Here is a 7,255-nt window from a genome sequence, read left to right as displayed (position 1 = left end):
AAGATAATGGTACCAACTTTGTGGGTGCTGAACGTGAATTGAGAATGGCTATTGAGAGACTAAACAACAACCTCATTAATGACATGCTGCTGCAACGGAGTGTGAAATGGGTTTTTAATTCTCCAGCTGCATCACACCATGGAGGTGCTTGGGAGAAGTTGATTCGGTCAGTCCGTAAAGTGTTAAACTGTTTTAAGGACCCAGACCCTGGATGAAGAAGGTTTGGTGACAGTGTTTTGTGAGGCTGAAGCAATTGTTAATAGCTGTCCAATAACAAAGGCATCAACAGATTCTCAAGATTTGGAGGCTTTGACTCCTAACCATTTGCTTTTGTTGAAATCACAGCCATTATTGCCCCCAGGTTTGTTCCAGAAGGAAGATTTTTATGCCCGTCATCGTTGGAAGCAAGTGCAGTACATGTCAACGCCATCAGACTGTACAACTCCTCTTTTGGGGGGGCAGCCTGAGCCTGACCATAAACACAATGTAACGTAAAACAGTACTGGACAATGAATAATATCAATGTGCAAGTATTACCTCAGCTGTCTGACATCTTATATCCTCTTTGTCTTGTTGTGTCTTTGCTTATTTATCTATTTATTCTTTGCTTGTAGATTTCTGACTGTATATTTCTGACTGTATATTCTTGTACATTACTGACTGTATATTTCTGATTGTATATTCTTGTATATTCTGTATATTTCTGACTGACAATATTTTCAACTATATCTCTGCTTGTGTGACTATAATGTAAAAAACGCTACTGGAACTTTAATTTCCCTGATGGAACACTCCCAAAGGGATTAATAAAGTTTAATCTAATATAATCCACTAAGGGTCCCTTGCAGTAGAACATGCTACTACTTTATGATGGGGAACCTAATTGTCATGGTCCCTGGCAGTCCTGGACTTGTTCTGCTGGGGTCTCGCTCGCTCTCTCTCTCTCTCTCTCTCTGGCGTTTGTTTTCTGGGCTGGGCTAGCCTGGGTCTCCGCCTACTGAACCAGCTGCTGCAGGAGGCTGACCCACACACCTGTTCCTGATGTGGCTATCATGACTCCTATTGAAGCTGACAAGTGGCATCTAGTCTTCACTGGATTGTTAACTGGGAACTAATTACTGCAAGTGGAAGGAGACAAGATACCTTTGAGAGGAAAACAGACCCGAGGAGTAAACCAGAAAAGAAACAGGAAGTCCCACAACCACCTAGCCCAAGACGACCTTGCATTATCCCCTGAGTTGCTTGACTTGTAAATCAACCTCCCTAAACTTTCCCCAGAAGTCTGCCTCTTGAGTTCACCGTTGATCCATGACACTAATAACCTACTTGATAAATTAATTTGGGACAGTCTCTTTACCGTCTCTCTTTTCATGGATGTGTACAGAATTTATCATCACAGTAGCAATGAGAAATGGCAGGACATGCTCACTGCAAGCTGTTCTTCTCCAATATGACAACACAGTTTATGACTTTCATTTGAAGTTATGTTCGGGATCTGCAGTTTCATTTCTTGTCTTAAGAAAACTACCATACAAAATCAGGATCAGGAAACCAGTGTATAAGGCTGAACATCAGACTCTGTAGAAATATGTGAATTAAAGTAAGTGTACAGGTTTTGGTACAAAGAAGATTTGAAATACTAGTAAAAGCCACTGAAGCAACAAGGAGAATGTATTCAGGGTGTAAAACTCTACACTATATATACACATATATAATTATGAGACAGAAGTCAACACTGGAAAGGTTGTTCCACATCAACTTATCAAATTCTATTATAAATGATGGCATGTGAAACATATAAAATGTACTTTTAGCACCCGACTCCATACTGGTGTACATGTGATTGAAACCGTTTTTGCACAAATATAAAATGTTCTGTTATCACCTTTGTTTTATTTGTGGTGTTGTATTTTTTTTTTTTTTTTGGTATGTTTGTGTCAAAGGATAAGCGGAAGCGAATGGATGGATGGATGGATGGATGTTTGTGTCAACTTGCAGGCACATTTAAAACGTGTGAAAAAACTGTGACAGCCTGCTGCAAACAACAGGTTCCATTAAAAACACCAGCAAGTGTCATTAAGCTTGAGCAGAAGAATGCATATTTGCATCACACACAAACACTTCAGATTCTGTAAAGCAGATGGCAGTGCTACAAGGTTACAATGATTTTATAAGTAAAGAGCCTTTACAGCTGAAATCTTACGGTCAAAACAAAAAATTATACCACTGCAAAATCAAAGAGTCTAAAGGTGTACAGACAGACTTTGATGATGAGACACTGGTGAAGAACATTGTAGTATGAGGATAACAGAAGTGACCAAATGAATGAAACAAATCACTGCAAAAAGAAAAAGACATGGTCTGCAGTAACAGGGTGAAACATTGATGCCAAACTAATTACAACTGCCCTCCACCTTCTACACCAGGGATCCTCAAATCCAGGCCTCGAGGTCCGGTGTCCTGCAGGTTTTAGATGTGTCCCTGATCCAACACACCTGAGTCAAATACAGAAGTCATTAGCAGGACTCTGGATAATGTGATTGCATACTGAGGAAGAATTCAGCCATTTGAATCAGGTGTGTTGGATCAGGGACACATCTAAAACCTGCAGGACACCGGACCTCGAGGCCTGGATTTGAGGATCCCTGTTCTACAGTTTAATACTGGAGGTGACTTCAGAGGACCTGGACATAACTGAGCTTCTCCTGAATGAGCTGTCGGACAAATCTCTGGTGTAACCAGGCACCAACCTTTTCAGCAGCTGCAAGGCTCTTCTCGTGAACTTCTGTCCCACAAAAGCGTATATGATGGGATTCAGGCAGCAGTGAGTATAAGCAAAAGCCTCGGTCACTTTTATTGACATCCTTAAGTTTTGGTCCCAGATTTTATTGCGTGGGATTTTGTTTTCTTCCTGAAGAAACTTCAAGAAACGGGAAATGTTGTATGGGGCCCAGAGCAAGAAAAATACAACCACTATACAGATGATCAGCTTGACTATGTGGTGCTTCTTTGTGGTCCTCATGGTCACCAGCGTGGGGATGATCCTGGAGTAGCAACCTACCATCACCAACAAGGGAATCACGAGACCCAGCACATTTATGGTGAACAGGTCATAGCGCTCCCAGACTTTGCTCTCCTGGGGATAGTCACACTCGAACCCGTGGGACTCTGAATCATTTGTCATTGCTTCTGTGAAGATAAAATCCGGCAGAGACACAAACAAGCTCAGCATCCAAACGAGCACGGTCAGAGTGATGGCTGCCCTCATCGTGCGATAACGTGTAACCCTGTGAGCATGCGCGATGATCATGTAGCGGTCCATCGTCATGGCGACCATGAAGAAGATACTGCTGAAGAAGCCAGTCTTGTGAAATCCGGAGATTAAACGGCACATGAAGCCTCCAAATATCCACTGGCTGACCCTGGCATAGTGAGTGTAGAAAGGCAGCGTGAAGATGAAGAGGAGGTCGGAGAGAGCCAGGTTGAAGAGGCAGATGTCTGTCAAGTTGCTCTGGTTGCGGTGCTTCACCAGGACACACACCACTAGTCCATTACCTTTGGGAGAGAAAACACGATAAGGGCACCTGTCACATGTAAACAAAATACTATCACCTCTGTCTCTTTCTTTCTGTGTCTCAGGTCCCTGCTTGGCACATAAGCACACCTGCACACCAGAGTCTTTACCCTAAATTACTTACAGTCAGTAGGTTTTGAAATTGTTCTGTCTCCAGAAAGGGAGGGAGGTTTGTGCAATGTGTTAACACAACTGAGTTCCCAGAGCATACACACAAGAAGACACACCCACCTATGAAGCCCAGGATGAAAACCAAACTGTAGAGAAATGTCAGAAACACTTGGCTGAAGTTCTTCACATCGGTTATGTCGTCAGGAGAGAAGTCATCTATGTTGCCATAATTGTAAGAGCTGTAATCGTATGCTGTTGTATTCTCTGTGGCATTTGCACCTGTAGAGAGAAAGAGAGAGAGAGAGTTTTTTTTATTATTAATAGTAGTATTTCAACACTATCTCAGCCATTTTCGTTGGGATAGGAGAATAAAATCCCAACTGAAGATACCAGATCAAAGGCTACTCTTGCTGAGCGGATGCTGTTTGAAGTTGATTTTACTAAGATCACCATGTTCCTTTCAGCTCTGCTGTTTTGGCCTTTCAGCCCACAGTCAGTTGATAATGAGGGTTATTGTGCCACCTGCTGGTTTTCATAGGTACTCCTGTCACAGCAATGTCCGTCACTCCTCACAGTGATGCCACTGCCCTCTGTTCTTTCTATGATTTAAACCTGTAACTAATCTGAAGACGGGTATATGAGGCTAAAAGCCAATTACCCCCATGTCACCATTTACCATCATAAACCTGGGCACTAAACATTAGTATTTCTTTTGTTCTGTTTGTGCATGTTACGATCTTTTTGAAAAACTTTTTTTTCTTTTGCATGTAATGAGATTATTCATAATGTTACCACAGTTGTACAGTATTATTATTATCCATGCATTCTCTTCCGCTTATCCTGCTCGGGAGGCAGGAGCCTATCGCAGCTCTCATAGGGCGAGAGGCAGAGTACACCCTGTACAGGTTGCCAGCCTGTTGCAGGGTTAACACAGAGAGACAGACAACCATTCACACTCACACCTATGGGCAGTTTAGAATCACCAGTTAACCTAACCCCAGTAACTGCATGACTTTGGACTGTGAGAGGAAACCGGAGTACCCGGAGAAGACCCACGCAAACACCACACAGAAAGGCCCAGGCCAAGGGGAAATCGAACCCAGACCTTTCAGCTGTGAACCACTATGCCACCGTACTGCCCATATCATTATTATTATTATTACAATACTTAACATTAAAGATAACATATACTTAACATATACATGTTTGTAGATGTTAGAAGATATAAAAGCCTTGTCAAAGGTCATTTTCAAAGACATTGTGAGAGTGCAGATATTTTAAACTTTTTTGCAAACAATTTTCAAGCATAGTAACCTCAAATGAAATGTTCCCATGATTAAATATAGAAAAAGAAATCAGGAAGTATTTGAGGTATTAGAGCTTTTGAATTTAAACGCCTACAATAAAGTCTGCAGCCTTGAACATTGCGCAATATAACACAAATATATGTTCAAGAACACTGCAAAATTTCAAACTACAAATATTGCAGATTCTGGATTGCTGTTAAAATGTGTTCACCTGACATGGTGATGTTTCAGTGATCGCTCTTCCAACCAGGTAGAGTCAGGAATTACACTTCAAGGCTCCCTTTTCCCTCTCTGATGGACGTGATGCCTGTACACTCTCAAAGTCTGCAGTCTGATAAAGAGGAGCACTGAAACAGAAGTGCAGATGTTGCTTCCTGTATGTCCTTAACTGAGAGCTTTACCAGAAGTCTGTCTGACATCAAGAAAGCCAAAAATGATTGCAAAACAGCATGTGGTTAGATACATTTTCACATCTTCAAAACCGAATGTTGGCTTTTTTTTAAGCAACCAAAAAAAAAAAGATTCAAACTGTTTATTTTTTCATCTAGATTTAATTCATTTTTTACTTTTCAGTTAAATCAATTTGGAATGTGTTGCTTTTGTTAGAATTATTTACAGTTTGAAAAAAAAGTGCTTCATTTAATCAGAAAAGTTTATGATTACCAGAGGTGCCAAAAGTACTGACATTCTGTACTTAAGTAGAAGAACAAGTACTTGTGTTAAAAAATACTTTGGTAAAAGTTGAAGTACTGGTTCAACTTCTTTACTTAAGTAAAAGTAAAAAGTACAGGCTCTGAAATGTACTCAAAAATAAGAAAATAATAGAAATGTCCTCCAAAGAACTACTAACAGCTATTTTTCTGTAAAGCTAACTGAACGTCATTATATATTATTGTAATAATATACAATACATGAGAATACCAACGTTATTCCAATCTGAATTTTAATCTAATGAATGCACTCAGCTTGAATCTGTTATGTAGGACACAAACTGAAAGGGAATTTAAACACAGCTCTGTTCTCTGTGTCTGCCTCCACACCTAAACACAAACATGAGGATACTCAGTGGGATTCAGAAGGTGGAGGAATCCTAAAATTAGCTGTAGTGGCTCCACGTGGGGAGAAGAATCAGAACTTTGTATTGTGAGCTCCAGTAAATGATGTTGGTGTGCAGGCTGTGATCATGTGACCTGCTGCTGTTGCTCTGAGGTTTACTGCTCTGTGTGGATGAACTCAATTAAAATAGATGTAAGCAAGTATTTCACAGCTATCTGAGCTGATTTCTATCCCCTACACTGACAGCATACAGTCTGTATAAATGTTTAATTAAGTGAATAAATCTCAGCATCAACAGCTTTGATTCAAACTCATCTCTGCTGCACTGATGTAACCTGTAACTCTGACCATGAACACAGCCTCTGTGCACCCTGGAAATACAGCTCTGCTTTTAGCTAGCAGACACACTGTGTGACAAACTGCAGACACTTTGTGTTTGTCTGTGTGATATTTGTTGAGCATTCAGAAACATTGCATTTAAAATTACCTGCAACAAGTTACTCCTTTTATGCTCGCTCCATTTCAGTAGCGCTAGCTAAGCTATTTATGTCCCGCGAGCACAACTTACAGACTCGGTCCGGCCCGCTGTAACCCCTGATTATAGCGCTATAAATGATACATTAATTATATGTGTTTGCGTATTTAATCCCTTTGTACCCGAAAAGCCCCGGCGATGGAGGATACGCCAGTACGATTGTCTCTTATGTGTTGTTATTCCTCCGTTCAGCTCAGATCGTTTGACGTTTGACGGCGCACTGACCGGAACTGCAAACTTCTCTCTCACGTCTTAAAAAGTAAGAGTCTGTTTTGAAAATGTAGGAAGTAGAAAGTACACATACTTGTGTAAAAATCTAGGGAGTAAAAGTCAAAAGTAATCAGAAAAATAAATAATCAAGTAAAGTACAGATACCTGGAAAAATCTACTTAAGTACAGTAATGAAGTATTTGTACTAAGTTACTTCCCACCTCTGATACTGATTATTTGGGTGGAAGTGAAAACCTCTTCCTTTGGTTTTGGTCATCACAATTTGCAGCTTTGATTAAGAAATGCGCGTGCCTGATTTTGTTGTTTGTTCAAAGATTTCTGTTCAGAATTAGCTTTAAGTGTTTTGTGCAATATTACTCTAAAATAAAGCATATGTCTGTCTTCATGGTTTTGCTCTCTGTTTGCTGCCATTGTGGTACATCTCCACGTCATTTTTGCCCA

At 40.5% G+C, this 7,255-nt stretch overlaps 1 pseudogene; it reads right to left on the bottom strand.

The window, feature by feature from the left end:
- Positions 1–1,582: 1,582 nt before the first annotated feature.
- On the bottom strand, positions 1,583–6,781 carry LOC115794301 (C-C chemokine receptor type 2-like; annotated as a pseudogene).
- Positions 6,782–7,255: the final 474 nt, after the last annotated feature.

Source organism: Archocentrus centrarchus, chromosome 16 (assembly GCF_007364275.1).
Source record: "Archocentrus centrarchus isolate MPI-CPG fArcCen1 chromosome 16, fArcCen1, whole genome shotgun sequence".
In the NCBI taxonomy this organism is placed as follows: Eukaryota; Metazoa; Chordata; class Actinopteri; order Cichliformes; family Cichlidae; genus Archocentrus; species Archocentrus centrarchus.
Note: the sequence above shows the minus strand (reverse complement) of the source record. Positions and strands in the feature narration are given on the sequence as shown.